This window comes from Bison bison, unplaced genomic scaffold (genome assembly GCF_000754665.1).
Source record: "Bison bison bison isolate TAMUID 2011002044 unplaced genomic scaffold, Bison_UMD1.0 scf7180017864529, whole genome shotgun sequence".
NCBI classification, from domain to species: domain Eukaryota; kingdom Metazoa; phylum Chordata; class Mammalia; order Artiodactyla; family Bovidae; genus Bison; species Bison bison.
Window position 1 is genome coordinate 3,871,812 of NW_011495079.1, and position 17,506 is coordinate 3,889,317.

The window sequence follows — 17,506 nt, forward strand, 5'->3', positions numbered from 1 at the left end:
AGGCTGAGCTCCCTGTGCTATACAGCAACTTCTCATTCAGTTCAGTTCAGGTGCACAGTCGTGTCCAACTCTTTATGACTACAAGGACTGCAGCACGCCAGGCTTCCCAGCATCACCAACTCCTGGAGCCTACTCAAATTCATGTCCATCAAGTCGGTGATGCCATCCAGTCATCTCATCCTCTGTCATCCTCTTCTCCTCCCACCTTCAATCTTTCCCAGCATCAGAGTCTTTTCCAAGAGTCAGCTTTTCACATCAGGTGACCAAAGTATTGGAGTTTCAGCTTCAGCATCAGTCCTTCCAATGAATATTCAGGACTGATATCCTTTAGGATGGACTGGTTGGATCTCCTTGCAGTCCAAGGGACTCTCAAGAGTCTTTTCCAACATCACAGTTTAAAAGCATCGATACTTCGGCACTCAGCTTTCTTTATAGTCTAACTCTCTCTCACATCCATACAAGACTACTGGAAAAACCATAGTTTTGACTAGAGAGACCTTTGTTGGTAAAGTAATGCTTTTTAATATGCTGTCTAGGTTTGTCATTACTTTTCTTCCAAGGAGCAAGTGTTTTAATTTCATGGCTGCAGTCACCATCTGCAGTGATTTTGGAGCCCCAAAAAATAAAGTCTCTTACTGTTTCCATTGTTTCCCCATCTATTTGCCATGAAGTGATGGGACTGGATGCCATGATCTTAGTTTTCTGAGTTTTAAGCCAACTTTTTCACTCTCTTCTTTCACTTTCATCAGTTGGCTCTTTAGTTCTTCTTCACTTTCTGCCATAAAGGTGGTGTCGTCTGCATATCTGAGGTTATTGACATTTCTCCCAGTAATCTGGATTCCAGCTTTGCTTCATCCAGCCCAGCATTTTGCATGATGTACTCTGCATATAAGTTCTCTTGCCAGAATACTGGAGTGGGTAGCCTTTCGCTTCTCCAGGGGATCTTCCCAACCCAGGGATTGAACCCAAGTCTCCCACATTGCAGGCATATTCTTTACTAGCTGAGCCACAAGGGAAGCCCAACTTCCCATTGGCTATCTATTTTATACATGGTAATGCATATATTTCAGTGCTACTCTCTCATATTGTCCCACCCTCTCCCTCCCCTGCTGTGTCCATAAGTCTGTTCTGAGTCTCTATTTCTGCCCTGCAAGTAGGTTTGTCAGTACAATTTTATTACTTTTGTACACAAAATCTGATGGAGTGGGGAAAAAAGTCCCAGCACCAAAAACTGAGACCCAAATTCCAATATGAGTCATGACACAAACTGATGAGACTAGTCAAATTACAATCCTTTCATAAGCAAATGTAGAAAATGGAATAGAAATTTTTTGAGGTCCTGTTGCCTTAAAAATCCAAACACTTACTTAAAATCCTGAGTGTTCACAAAACACTTACTTAAAATCCTGAGTGGTCTGACCACAACCTTGCCCAAAGAAATGGCTTCTTTATTTTCTTCCTTATGTCTTTGTGACTGTTATGATGATGTTGTAAAAATATTAACTGTAACTGGAAAGAAAGCATAACATCTACTTATGAAGTTCAATAATACTCACTAGCAATATCACAGGATTTATTAACTTTTTCTTACAAAAACATTAAAGAGAATTTTTTTAAATGTTGTTTTTGTTCAGTTGCTGTCATGTCTGACTCCTTGCTACCCAATGAACTGCACCATGCCAGGCTTCCCTGTCCTTCACCAACTCCTGGAGTTTGCTTAAATTCATGCCCATTGAGTCAGTGATGCCTTCCAACCATCTCATCCTCTGTCTCTCCCTTCTCCTCCTGATCTCAGTCTTACTCAGCAACAGGGTCTTTTCCAATGAATCAGGTGGCCAAAATATTGGAGTTTCAGCATCAGTCCTTCCGATGAATACTCAGGGTTGATTTCCTTTAGGAAATTCTTATACCACTGAACCACCTGGGAGGCCCCCTTCAAATGCATTAGGAGTTTACTAATTAAAGGTATCCTAAATGAATCCGTTCATACTGCAAAATCAAACAAAATAAGTAAAAACTACTTGTTTTTTGATTAACCACCAATAGAAATAATACCTAAATTTATTAAGTGCTTAATTCTGTGTACTAGTTTCCGTGCTCTTGTTTTACATCTGTACTCTTCGTAGAGACCTTGTTAATGCCCACACCCTATCCTCTTGACTCATCTGTGAGTTCTCTTGCCATTGCTATGGACAGTCATACTGATGCTGACAGCTTCCCACTTTCAGAACCCACAGCTTTTCCTCCACTTCCTCCCTAGACTTTCTGGGGTCACCTTGAAAATACATTTCCTGCCCCTAAATCCTTAACCTCAGTGTCTGCTTTTGAAGAAAACCCTAATTAAGATTGTTGGTAATAGAAGTGGTACTAAAAAACAGACTCTCAGAATGGGATTCTAGAATAGTATCACTTACTGGTCAGCTGGTATCAGGGATCCAATTTCTATTGCTATATGAGTGGTGATAACCCATATGATGTCACAGCAGCAGAATGACTAAAATTCTTACCTGAGGTGGACTGAAATGTAGAAGAGGAGGAAGGAGAATGTACAAGCTTACACAACAGCTTTAATACTTGAAAGATATGGGGGCAATCATAACTGTAATATTCTGGAGTTAGTATTTGTTAACTGCTCTAAAAAGCTCTGAAGAATGGGACCAGCAGGCTTGGGTAAAACACTTACCAAAATGCAGGGCAAGCTGTAAAAAACAGAATGCTATGAAAATCAGCATTTAAAGTAAATCTTATCTCCTGTGCCCATAAAGCAGACTGTACTGAAAATTAGGTCTAATATTTGACTGAGTAGCTGAGCTACAAAGAAGACTAAACATACAGCCTTAGCAGACCTCCCTTACTCTGATAAGAAGAGAGTCAGATAGTGAAACACGGGATGGTGATATTGGGTTCGTTAAGAACATTGAACACTCATTCTGCCAAAGCCTCTGGGCTGAAAGGATCCACTCCATTCCCTTTCATAAAGGAAAGCAGCCTCTAAATGCTTGGAGATTTGCAAAGGCAGTACTTGAGGAAGATGTCCTCCTCAAGATCTGCCCTGCCTCCCTTCATCACCTCTAGACCAACAAGTTTGGTCAGATCTTAATCATAATCACTCTAATTGTGAAACACAGTCTCTACTATGGGAAGAAATAGTTTATTCATCGAAAAAGCTTCTGCCCCTGTCTGACTGTGTTATTGAGAATTGGGCACACATATAGAAGTGTATGTTGAGGGTGTTAAGCTGAGGCAGGGGGAAGAATACCAAAGAGAAAAAAGTGTATTTACACAGAGGCACTCTCCTGTGATTCAGACTATAACTTCTACCAAGAAAACCTTAATGAGTTTCCGAAACAGTGATGGGATGTCAATGTGAGTTAGAGGATTCCAAAATAGAAGGCACCAGAGGTAGCGTTTAACCATTAGAAGCAAGATTAATGTATTTGGCATAAAAGACAGTAAGGTCAGAGCAGCAACCAGAGAACCTTGACCTTCAAGGCCATTTTTCTTTGTTGAGGCAAAAGAGATGGGTAGTATGTTCATTTGCTAGGGCTTCCATAACAAAGTTCCACAAACTGAGTGACATAAACCACAGATATGTATTGTGCAGGCAAGAGTCCAAGATTGAGGTGTCAGTAAGGGCAGTTTCTTCTGCAGTCTGAGAGCATCTGTTCCATCTGTCTTCAAATGGTTTGCTGGCAATCTTAAGCACTCATTGGCTGGGAGAAGCATCACTCTAATCTCTGTCTTCATCTTCATGTGGCAATCTCTTGTATGTGTTTTCCATGTCCAAATTTCTCCTTTTTTTAAGAGCCAACCATGCTGCATTAGAGGCCTAATCTATTCCAATATGGCCTCATCTTAACTAATTTTGTCTTCTATGACCTTACTTTCAAACATTCTGAAGTACTAGGGTTTAGTATTTCAACATACGAATTTTTAAGGGACACAATTCAACCCACAATTAGTAGAAAATAACACTATTGCTTGACTTTTATAGCCAAAAAAGATGAAGGACTTAAGAGCAGAAGATTTATGTGCAGTTTCCAGATCTGAGCCAGTTCAGAGACCTAAAGCCCATCAATGTAAGGGGAGGACGAGTCCTTTTGAGCAAAAAAAAGTCAATGTTTCTCCAATCATTCTCCAAAGGGATGTGCTGCAATTTACCAGAGTAGCTTAACAATGGTGACAGAGTAATACTCATCCAGCCCAGGGACTGTTGGATATAGGTTCTAAGCCAACATTGACACCAGGGTACCCAAAATACTTATATGGCCACCCAGTGAGAGTGGAAGCATATATAGTCCAGATAATAAAAGGAGTCCAGGTCCAAGTCCATCTCACAGTTGGCCCAATGGGTCTACAGACCCACCATCTGGTTATGTATCTGGCCCTTGAACACATAATTGAGATGGAAATATTTAGCAGCAGCCAAAACCCAAACATTGGTTCTTTGACCTGTGAAATAAGATCTATTATGATAGAAAGGGACAAAGGAAGCCCCTGATATTACTTACCCTTTACCCTCTTTCAGGTAGTAAATCAGAAGGAACAATGTAGCCATGTACCACCAAAAAAAAAAAAATTATGCAACTCTCAAAGAGTGGCTGCTGCAGAAAACATACAGCTCACAGATGGATCCATTTGATATGTTGGTACAAGATAAAAATACACTATTACACTATAGCCCATGCACGAATAAACTACTTCAGTGTTACTTAAAATGTGGTCCACAGATGAAAGCAAGCTCACAAACTGTTTTTTATCATTCCACAACAAGTTATATATATGCAAGTATAAACAGTGAGAGTACACAGTTGAAAACATTTATATCAACTTTCAGTTCAGTTCAGTTCAGTTGCTCAGTCGTGTCCGACTCTTCGTGACCCCATGAATCGCAGCACACCAGGCCTCCCTGTCCATCACTAACTCCCAGAGTTCACTCAGACTTATGTGCATCAAGTCGGTGATGCCATCCAGCCATCTCATCCTCTGTTGTCCCCTTCTCCTCCTGTCCCCAATTCCTCCCAGCATCAGGGTCTTTTTCAATGAGTCAACTCTTCAGATGAGGTGGCCAAAGTACTGGAGTTTCAGCTTTAACATCAGTCTTTCCAAAGAAATCCCAGGGCTGATCTTCAGAATGGACTGGTTGGATCTCCTTGCAGTCCAAGGGACTCTCAAGAGTCTTCTCCAACACCACAGTTCAAAAGCATCAATTCTTCGGCGCTCACCTTTCTTCACAGTCCAACTCTCACATCCATACGTGACCACAGGAAAAACCATAGCCTTGACTAGACGGACCTTTATTGGCAAGGTAATATCTCTGCTTTTCAATATGCTATCTAGGTTGGTCATAACTTTATATTATTGCAAAAACCAAGTGTGTGATTTTATATTTTACAAAATGATCAATCATGATGACTCAAAACAAAAAGTCCTTCACATGGTCAGTCTGAGTATCACTATTCTAAAGGACAGGAGTGAAAGAAAATTCCAACATCAGGCAGAGGTTCATCATCTTTGTATGAGAGAGAAGTGGTTTGAGGTAAGGATATATATGAATTATTGGTCAATGGCTAACAACTCTGCTAATTGATCAGGAGCCTGGAAGGAGCAATAATGGATAATCAGACACAAAGAGGTCTGTAAAAGAAGCATGCAGATGACGCTATAGGAGTACGCAGAGTAGACACAAAGTGTAAATGAGCATCTTGGTGGAAAACATGATCCATCTTATTATCAGACAGCCTCTGTCCTTAACCATGTTGATGCTTATAGAGCAAACATGGTGGCCAGGATGGAAGTTATGTGCATGGGCACAAAAGTGTGAACTCTTTTTCACCAAGGACGATCTAGATATTTACAAATATTAACTGCCTGTGTTAGGCACCAAAGACACATACATGTAAACCACAGCCCCTGGGAAGGCAATGTCTGTGCTGAGTGCTAAAGTATAAACAGAATTTAGTTGTGAGGAGAAAAGAAGCAATGACTTCCCAAGAAGAGGAAATGGCACACACAAAGCCATTTGGAGAACCAGACAGAGTATAAGTCTGAATCCAGGGAGAATGCCAAGATAAAGGTAAAGCTGAGATCATTAAATGTTTTGGATACCTTTTAGGCTTTTATAACGAAGGTGATTGATAATTATTAAAGGATTTTAAATAGGAGAGGGTTTGGAGAAAAATAAAAGATATATTCAAAAGGGATTTTTGAAAGGAAGTCAAAATTTGGTAAAACAAGGAAAAGGAGGCTGGTGGGCTATAGTCCATGGGGTCGCAGAGTCAGACACAACTGAGCGACTCAACTCATAGCACAAGGAAGAAAGACGTCTAGGACAACCCAGGTTCTTTCCTAATCCCTACATCCCCTTTGAAGAAACTTCTTCTTTGAATCCCTATTTTATTTCTACCTTAGTGGACTTTTGTTTTTGTACTTTAGTCACATCTCTCCCCTCCTACTGATAAACTCTTTATGGGCAGACACTATGACGTATTCCCATTACATGGTCAGCAGAGGCAGAGCTTAGGTTTGGAAAATGAGGCACTCACTTTTGGGCTTATGTTATGGCAAAGCTGAATCTGGGCTTCCCAGTGGCTCAGCAGTAAAGAATCCCACCTGTAATGCAGGAGACATGGAGACAAGAGTTTGATCCCTGGCTCGGGAAGATCCCCTGGAGAAGGAAATGGCAAGCCACTCCAGTATTCTTGCCTAGAAAATCCCATGGACAGAGGAGCCTGGCTGGGCTACAGTCCACAGGGTCGCAACAGAGTTGGAAATGACTGAATCACTTAATGGAAACAACGACATATCTGAATCCCTTCATTATGGATTTTTTGCATACATTGATTTTTTTAAAACATTGCATTAAAATAGTATTTATCATGATTACCAAGGGTTTTTTTGCATCCTGTTAAATTTTCTACCCAAGGCATGATTACCGAGGGTTTTTTCACATCCTGTTAAATTTTCTACCCAAGGCAAGTACCTCACTTACCTCATTCTAGTTTACCTGCCCTGATTCTCAGCATCTAATAACACAAGCAGGTACTTAAATGCATGCTGAATGGGGAAACAGCAAACTAATGGCATAAACAACAAGATGGATGGTGATGCACCATTAACAGAGGCAGTGAATACAGGAGGAGCAACAGAGTCTGGAAAAGATGATGAGTTTATAATGCATGTCAAAACACTGCATAGTGTATTATCTTATAGATCATTTATTATTCAACACTGGCAACATTTATAATAGGAGATATTAAAGACTGACAGTACTCAAGGAATTGTCCTCAGGATATTTCCCCATTATCTTTTAAAAACATATTAATATGAGTTATTGAAGCAATATCCAATCTCTTAGCTCAGTTTATGAGTTAACATTACTTAGGACATCAATATGAACTGCTCATTATACAAATGTATAATTAACACTTACAGAATTTGACATTACACTACCAATACTCTGGGATTGCAAAACAGCTGGACACAACTGAGCGACTAAACAACAACCAACATCCTATCAGCAAGGCCTAACCTGACCTCTATGAAACAGCATCTTCATTACTTTATTTCTTTATCCTACCTCACTCTTATTCATAACACTTATCATCACCTAATAGAGTAATATGTTATCTATTTTTATTTCCCCTTTAAAAGATGAGCTCCATGAGAACATTGGGATATGTCTCTTTTGTTGTATCCTCAACACCTAAAATAGATGTCTTTGAAGGTGATGACAAAGGATGGGAGAGTGGTTGAAGGAAGGCTTACACTGGCACAGAAATAAGACAAAGCAAATAAATAAAACCCTGTATGGATAGAAAAGTGTAGTTAGGAGCTCAAGAGAATGTGAAAGAAATCCCTAAAAAAAATGAAACTGCAAACCAGAGCAATAAGCTCAAGAGCTTACCTGCAATTTACCTTGGAAAGGTTTTCCAGTTAGGTAACCAATGGGATTGGGTTTTTACAGCCTTTGACCAGATGAGATCCAAATCTCTGTAGAAAGCTGATACCTTACATTAGCATACAAGATGAAAAGAAATGTGCTTCAGCCTGGGCTCTGGGAAAAATGAAAAAAGTCTTCCTGAGAATTCTTGACTATAACCTACCCTCAAGACTTTCAGCTTTAAATTTATACTATCTACACACGGTCCAGGAATCCTAAGCACCAAAATCAAAACAAACACTAGATCTGGGGTGTGCTAGTTATCAAGTTATTGTATCTCAGCTCCAAATCCTCTCTTCTCTGTCCTGCTTTGTCATGTTGGGGCTAGATTCTATAAATATTTCTCCTGTGCTTGATGACACAATGTTAAGCTTTAAGAGTATCCTGAAGGGGCAAGGTTGATCAGCCCATTAACAGGTAGGTCAATGGCCTAACTTCCAGAGTGAGGACATAGTTAACTGAAAGAAATCTGCCCACTGATGAAACCAAACCAGATGCCTTCTTTCACTCCACCAGACCAAGGAAATGACCTGCAGGCCTGTGTTTTAAGGTTTTCAGACCTGGATTTGAAAGACACAGGTCTTATCAACCCCAGTAGCAGACTCAAAGCAGTTAGATGTCATTACAAAAAGAAATACTCATTTGCAAAGAAAAAGGCATTTGCCCCTTTGTCAAAACTAAAGAAGTTCTAGTACCTCCTTTTAAATGTAAAGAAAAATGGTGGAATCAGCAACTGCTAACAGACCCAATCAGCATCCACAGACATGTGGCAACACAACATGCTGATGAGGTTTTCCAAACCACTTGCTTTAAAGCAGCTGGCTGTGACACTGAGCACCTCCAAGAGTCTTGAGTCTGCAGATAAAAGGAACCTTTTCATAGAGGACCTTACCCATAACCATGAAGTGTCTGCCTGGCTCCCTGATATAGGCTGCTTTAGCCCTGATGAGCTGATGAATGACCGGGGGCAATGATGAAGGGGAACTTGCTACTTTATTACCGCTACTGTGACCTGAAGGATCCTGACTGGGTCTGTGCCTGGCAGACAGCTCTGTGTCAGCACCTGCACTTCACAGGCAAGCCCAGAAAGAGGCTTCACCTCTTTCTCAAGGAGCCCGGATGTGATTGAGAATCCTCATCATGGGACTCTGGAGAGCCACTACTAGTTTGTTTTGCTATGGAAGGAATGAATGGGACAGTTGGTGGAAGCAGATTAGCCACCAGACTCTACATAGAAGTGATGCTTTACTGCCCACTGTGTGAGGATTACATGTGTAAGGACAATTTTAAGACCAGCAAAGGAAGAGTTTGCTATTTTCCAGAACTGTGTGTTGGTGAGTTTGAAGAAATTGTGCCCATGGGGATCAGTCCCAATAAGACCTCCTACAAGAAGACTGGAACCCATTTATCCCTAGGTGAACTTCACAAAGTAGAAAAGTTTCTGTCTCAGGAAAATCAAGAAGAAAGTGATACAATCTTATTGGACTGCAAAAACTCCTATGAAAGCAAAATAGGACAATTCTAGGGCTGCTTAGCCCCAGACAACAGGAAATTCAGTTACTTCCCCAGCTACTTTGATGAAAATCTAGAACTTTTCAAAAAGAGGGTGCTGATGTATTGCACTGTGGCATCTGTTGTGAGTGGGGTTCAGTCAACCTCAATGCTAAGGGAGTGTGCAAGGAGTGTTCCAGCTCACGGGTGGTCCACAAGTACCTGGAGGAGTTACCTGATGGCTTTTACATAGGGAAGCTGGTTGCTTTCGATGAGCATCAGGTCTTATCTTTCAACAGTGACTTAGTGTCAGAATGTTCCTACTATGGGGTCCCATGGGACCAGTATAAACTCTGCTTCATTCCCCAGTACTGTCAGCTTGCCTTGACCTGCCCTCCCTGCCAAGAACAACGATTCACAGCCTGTTGTGTCACATGTCAAAACAGAGGAAGCAGACAGTCTGCAAGCCCAGCCCAGAGCAGCTTTAAAGAAGAATGCGAGTACACAGCCCAAGGGCCACATGTACCCAGGGAGCTCTCACAGCAGGAGTCACTCCCCAGGAGCCCTGGGCCCAGGCCAGCTATTGATGAGGGTGGGCCATGCTTATGTAAGCAGTCCCATCTACATTTCCCCACACAACTAGGTTTGGGGTTACATGTACTGGAGAATGTTAGGTCTATACCTAACAGAGAAATAGAAACACAGAACCTCAGTGATCCCAGAGCCACCACAGCCAACTGGTCACCATGTCAGCCACCTGTCCTTCACAAGAGGAGGAATGAGAAATTTGGGGGCCGATCTCTTACTGGAGACATTCTGACTTAGAAAACGCAAGAGCACAGAAAAAGGCGAGCTAAGTGGGATCCCAAAGTTGCTGAGGGAAAGAGCCTTGAGCCTGGTGAGCTGACCTGCTCCTTCTGTGCCATGCAACAAGGCTGGCAGTAGTCATTTTAGGTATCCACAAACCTGTCTGTCCCATGGCAAAGGTGTGAAAGCTGCATAGCCCTGTAAGTGGACCCCTCTGAACCAGGCACCTTAGGTCAATCTGCCATCCAGCCCTCCCCTCCTCTTTTCTCTGCTAGCCTGAGAGCACTAGACCAGATAAGGATCTGTAAACTATGGCATTTGGCCCACCTCCTTCTATAAATAAAGTTTTACTGGAATAGCCACACCCATTCATTTACATATGATCTATGGCAGAATCAAGCATCTACAAGAGAGACATGACCTGCAAAGCCTACAGCATTCACAGGTACACCTCAGAGATATTCAATTCCAAACCACAACAGTGAAATGAGTTACATGAATTATTTCATTTTTCAGTGTATATAAAAGTTATGCTTACATTACATCTATTAAGTGTGCAACAGCATTATGACTGAAAAACCAATGTACATAACCTAATTAAAAATTTTTGTTGCAAAAGAAAAGGTAAATTGTTTCAAATAAATTGATTTTACCCATTGAATACAATAAAACGGAAGTTTTTTCCCTTGGTGGCTCAGAGGTTAAAGCGTCTGCCTGCAATGCTGGAGACGTGGGTTCGATCCCTGAGTCGGGAAGATCTCCTGGAGAAGGAAATGGCAACCCACTCCAGTATTCTTGCCTGGAGAATCCCATGGACATAGGAGCCTGGTGGGCTACAGTCCATGGGGTCGCAAAGAGTCGGACACGACTGAGCGACCTCACTTCACTTCACTTCACTTCAGTACAAAGTTAATAACATAATTCTCACCTAACAGCCACCCTTTTCTCCCAATTAAATTAAAGCTGACTTTAATTTTTTACAAACTGAAATACTCCCTAACCATATCTAACATTCAAAGAAATTCTCAGCTACTTCTTTAACTCAATAGATGTATTTTTTAATATCTATATATTTATGTATTTATTTGGCTCCACGAGGTCCTAACTCTGGCATATTCCAGGATTGTCAATCTTTATTGCGGGATGCAAAATCTTTTTTAGCTGTGGCATGCAGGATCTTGGGAGAAAATTTAGTTGCAGCGTAGGACCTTGAAAGAAAAGCTATGACCAACCTAGACAGCATATTAAAAAGCACAGACATTACTTTGCTGACAAACGTCCATCTAATCAAAGCTATGGTTTTGCCAGTAGTCATGTATGGATGTGAGAGCTGGACTATAAAGAGCTGAGCACCAAAGAACTGATGCTTTTGAACTGTGGTGTTGGAGAAGACTCTTGAGAGCCCCTTGGACTGCAAGGAGATTAACCAGTCAATCCTGAAGGAAATCAGAATGTTCATTGGAAGGACTGATGCTAAAGATGAAACTCCAATACTTTAGCCACCTGATGCAAAGAACTGACTCCTTAGAAAAGACCCTGAAGCTGGCAAAGATTGAAGGCAGGAGAAGAAGGGGATGACAGAGGATGAGACGGTTGGATGGCATCACCAACTCAATGGACATGAGTTTGAGCAAGCTCCGGGAGTTGGTGATGGACAAGGAAGCCTGGCGTGCTACAGTCCATGGGGTCACAAAGAGTCAGACACGACTGGGCAACTGAACTGAACTTAACTGAATGTAGTATCTTAAGTTGAAGCAAGCAAACTCTTAGTTGTGGCTTACTGGGATCTAGTTCTCAGACCAAGGACTGAACTCTGTCCCCTGCATTGGCAGCATGGAGTCTTAGCCACTGGACCACCAAGGAAGTTCCTCAATAGATGTATTCTCTTTTTTTTGAAGATTTATATCCCATATCTACATGGATGGCTTTTAAGCAGGTATTTAGGCCAGTAGACTCCAGTTTCATTTATCGTAAGATTGGTTGTTTATATACTCCATTTCACATTCCAAATATCTTCCCATTTTATAGGATGATAAAGTGTTACTATGTTTTGGCTATAATAAAAATGAAAAACATTCAGAACAACAAGGCTTGCCAATTTATATATCTAATGCTTATCAGTATAATCTAAACTTGCTCTATTTTAGAACTATTTAGTACAAAACACAGCCCAACCCGTATTCTACCATGTAGCACCTTGTGATGTTTCACTGTATGTGTCACCTTCACTGTGCATGGGGTGCCCAGAGATTTGGTCAAACATTATTCTGGGTGTTTCTATGAGGATGCTTTTGAATGAGATTAACATGTAAATCAGTAGACTGAGTAAAGCAGATTGCCCTCCTTAATATGGGTAGGCATCATCCAATCAGTTGAAGGCCTGAATAAAACAAAAGGGTTGGCCTTCGCCCAGGTAAGACAGAATTTCTCCTGCTTGCCTGCCTTTAAACAGGAACATCAGTTTTTTTCTGCTTTTGACTGAAGCAGAAACACTGACTCTTCCTGGGTCAAGCCTACTGATCTTCACACTGGAACTACACCATCAGCTCTCCTGAGTCCTCAGCTTGTCAATTCACCTTACATATTTTGGGACTTAGCCTCCTTGATCATGTGAGCCAATTCCTTATATTTATATTTACTATGCATATATGTGGGCTTTCCTGGTGGCTCAGCAGTAAAAAATCCACCTGCAGTGCAGGAGATGCAGGTTTGATCCCTGGGTGGGGAATATTCCCTGGAGAAGGAAATGGCAACCCACTCCAGTATTCTTGCCTGGAGAATCCCATGCACAGAGGAGGGTCCATGGGGTCACATGAGTTAGACATGATTTTGCAACTAAACCACCGTGTCTGTATGTGTGTGTGTGTGTGTATCATGCTACTGATTTTGTTACTATGGAGAACCCTGACTAATACAGAATTCAAATGATCTCCTATTGACTCTTGCTAAAGCATCTCTCCTAAACAGCTATACATTCTCCAAACCTTTCCCTTTCTTCCCCATCTCAAAAGGTATTGGGATTATCATCCCCTTTCCCCATGTCCCCCAATCCCCACCGCACAACCTACTGGAAATATTCCTACCCCATCTCTAATTATGTAGTTAGAATATAAACTGGCATCTTCTTGAAAATCCTTTCTATCCTCTAGGACACTGTTGCTTGGCCAATGGGAAAGGAGGGACATCTGATTCAAGCTGAGACAATAAAAAGCTACACATACAAATGAGATTTTTTTTTCAATTTAGAAACTGAAAGAGAGTTGACTAAAGTCCCTTTTTACCATCAGCCATGCACAGTAATCAGGCCTAAGAGAACAAAGTAAACACACAGAAGCAAAAGCTAGAGCTGAAAAAAGGGCCCTGCTGATAATACCCAACTCCCTTGTCCCATTCATTCCTTAAGTTTAGCCTCACTTTGCCTCTCAATCTCAGTCACATTAGTAAATAAAGTCTCTTTTTGGCCTAAACTGATCTGAATTAGGTTTCAGTTGGTTGGAGCCAGGAAAGTGAAAAGAAAGTGAAGTCACTCAGTCATGTCCGACTCTTTGCAACCCCATGGACTATATAGCCTACCAGATTTCTCTGTCCAAAATCTATGTCCTGGGGTTTTCCAGGCAAGAATACCAGAATGGTTTGCCACTTCCTTCTCCAGGGGATCTTCCAGACCCAGGGATCAAACCTGGGTCACCTGCATTGCAGGGAGACACTTTACCCTCTGAGCCACCCCTATTGTGTGCAAATCATTATGGAAATTTACATAATTGAACAAGTTAACTTCAAGTGGTTTCTATAATCACTGGATAAATTGATAAACTTTCATAAATTGATATTATTCAAAATATTACATGTGTTCAATATTTGCCCTAAAAACATCACTAACACTGAGGCTACTTAAAATGCAAAGGTTACCCAGGAATACTCTCTCTTTGCTCATGTTTATAAGGGACTTTTTAAATTAGAAAGCACAATTAAAAACCATAATGAGCTCCATGTTATCTGGAGCTTTTAATGTTATAGCATTAAAAATGTTATATTAAAAAATATAATACAGTAATACAAAATTCTATAAAGTGTTGTGATCAGTGAAACTTTCAGGAAAACCATAATACTTATAAAATGGGGTCGTCAATAAATATCATTTTGGTATTTATAACTTATAAAACAAAGTTTTAAGTTTAGTATTTTCTTAAACTCATTTGGAGGAAGGCTGAAATTTATTATTTTGTTACAAATCACAGAATCCTTATTATAGAGGGCACATTTATTATGAACCATTAATACACAAGTCATATGGAAATAAACTAGTCCCCAAATTTTTATTCAATAAAATCAATGTTATCCTATTACATAGGAAAAATGATGGCTTTCATAACTAAAATTCAGAGATAAACACATAATCTTTGATACTCAGTCTTTATTCACTAATTTCTAAAGTTGCTAATAATGGTTTTAATAGCTGGTTTATCTAATCTCATTGTATGTATTTTCCTGAATGATGTGTTAAGCAGCACAACTGTGAATAAAGACAGCATGAGAAAGAGGAAACACACATAATGCACTTTAAAAACAAACTTGATAAGAACTTAGTCATGAGGGGTTTTAAATCCCATCAGGATCATAGTTCCAGGTAACTTTTCTTTTTCACTCATTCGAATTTCACCAATTAGGAAAGGGAATTGGATACACTGAGGTAAGAGAGGAAAAGGAAGCATGGAAAGAGTTAATACTTTTAATGAGGTAATTAAGACAACTAGATGTTAAGAAGTAAATAAGTTAGTAAAAACTTTAACAAAATATAAGGCTCCAGAGTCATGTGTATCAATTAGAAAAGTTAGGTTTTTTGGCGTTTTAACTTTTTCAAAATGCAGAAAATATTATTAGCTTCACTTGCCCAATAGCATCATAAGAACTAATAACAAAGTTCAGTTCAGTTCAAAGAACTACATTTTCACAAATTCTTATATAAACTGAAAACCCTTGATCCTAATGCAGTGTTCCCAATTCCATACCCCATAAGACCTCACAGAATAACCACTCTGTCAAGAAAGTAGCAAAAGAATTACCAGAGAAGGTAGAAAGGGTGTATCTGCTAATAATAATATCCTATTCAGAAATACTTACCCATGTGATTCCTCTAATCAAATAAATATAACTTTTTTTTTTTTTTTGGCTGTGCTGGGTCTTATATGCAGAATGTGAGATCTAGTTCCCTAACCAGCTATGGAACCCGGGCCCTCTGCATTCAGAGCATGGAGTCTTAGCCACAGGACCACCAGGGAAGTCCCCAATAAACATGTTTTAAAGTTACAAGTCTCTGGTATTTTGGCACCCTAACAGTGAAATGTTAAGAAAGGTTCTGAGTCCATTTTAAGGAAAACATTTTAATCAAACAGTCTGTCAAAATGAAATCTGAGTTAATATAAATAACATCAATGAAAGGTTTGATGGGAAAGATTACAATCAGGGGGTCTTAAATACTAAGGTATCTCAGAAGATTAATATAACAAAGAAAAAGACATGGATTCTTCATACATCTCACAATGAAGAAGAGAGGATAAACTGAGAGGATAAATATAATGCTAGTTTTGTATAGATAGGAAGGAAGTCATATATACAAATATACTTGTCTATGTGAGAAATAGATTTAAGGGACTAGATCTGATAGGAGTGCTTGATGAACTATGGACAGAGGTTCGTGACATTGCACAGAAGACAGGGATCAAGACCATCCCCAAGAAAAAGAAATTAAAGAAAAGCAAAATGGCTGTCTGGGGAGGCCTTACAAATAGCTGTGAAAAGAAGAGAAGCGAAAAGCAAAGGATAAAAGGAAAGATATAAGCATCTGAATGCAGAGTTCCAAAGAATAGCAAGGAGAGATTAAAAAAAAAGTCTTCCTCAGTGATCAGTGCAAAGAAATAGAGGAAAACAATAGAATGGGGAAGACTAGAGATCTCTTCAAGAAAATTAGAGATATCAAGGGAACATTTCATGCAAAGATGGGCTCAATAAAGAACAGAAATGGTATGGACCTAACAGAAGCAGAAGATATTAAGAAGAGGTGGCAAGAATACACAGAAGAACTGTACAAATAAGATTTTCATGACCCAGATAATCATGATGGTGTGACCACTCACCTATAGCCAGACATCCTGGAATGTGAAGTCAAGTGGGCCTTAGGAAACATCACTATGAACAAAGCTAGCAGAGGTGATGGAATTCCAGTTGAGGTATTTCAAATCCTAAAAGATGATGCTGCACTCAATATGCCAGCCAATCTGGAAAACTCAGCAGTGGCCACAGGACTGAAAAAGGTCAGTTTTCACTCTAATCCCAAAGAAAGGCAATGCCAAAGAATGCTCAAACTGCTACACAATTGCACTCATCTCACACGCTAGTAAAGTAATGCTCATAATTTTCTAAGACAGGCTTCAGCAATACGTGAACCATGAACTTCCAGATGTTCAAGCTGGATTTAGTAAAGGCAGAGGAACGAGAAATCAAACTGCCAATATCCACTGGATCATCAAAAAAGCAAAAAAGTTCCAGAAAAACATACATTTCTGCTTTATTGACTATGCCAAAGCCTTTGACTCTATAGGTCACAACAAACTGTGGAAAATTCTTAAAGAAATGGGAATACTAGACCACCTGACCTGCCTCTTGAGAAATCTGCATGCAGGTCAGGAAGCAACAGTTAGAACTGGAAACGGAACAACAGATTGTCTCCAAATAGGAAAAGGAGTACGTCAAGGCTGTATACTGTCACCCTGCTTATTTAACTTATATGCAGAGTACATCATGAGAAACGCTGGCCTGAATGAAGCACAAGCTGGAATCAAGATTGCCGGGAGAAATATCAATAACCTCAGATATGTAGATGACACCACCCTTAAGGCAGAAAGTGAAGAAGAACTAAAGAGCCTCTTGATGAAAGTGAAAGAGGAGAGTGAAAAAGTTGGCTTAAAGCTCAACATTCAGAAAACGAAGATCATGGCATCTGGTCCCATCACTTCATGGCAAATAGATGGGGAAACAGTGGCTGACTTTATTTTTGGGGGCTCAAAATCACTGCAGATGGTTGACTGCAGCCATGAAATTAAAAGATGCTTACTCCTTGGAAGGAAAACTATGACCAACCTAGACAGCATATTAAAAAGCAGAGACATTACTTTGTCAACAAAGGTCCATCTAGCCAAGGCCATGGTTTTTCCAGTAGTCATGTATGGATGTAAGAGTTGGACTATAAAGAAACCTGAGCACAGAAGA

General features: G+C 40.2%; 1 protein-coding gene and 1 pseudogene across 2 annotated transcripts in view; one reads left to right on the forward strand and one right to left on the reverse strand.

Annotated features, from left to right (window-relative positions):
- ANKS1B (ankyrin repeat and sterile alpha motif domain containing 1B) overlaps nucleotides 1-17,506 on the reverse strand; it is a 1,164,394-nt gene that overhangs the window by 1,101,689 nt on the left and 45,199 nt on the right. The window lies entirely within an intron of this gene.
- On the forward strand, nucleotides 8,437-10,258 carry LOC104982256 (annotated as a pseudogene).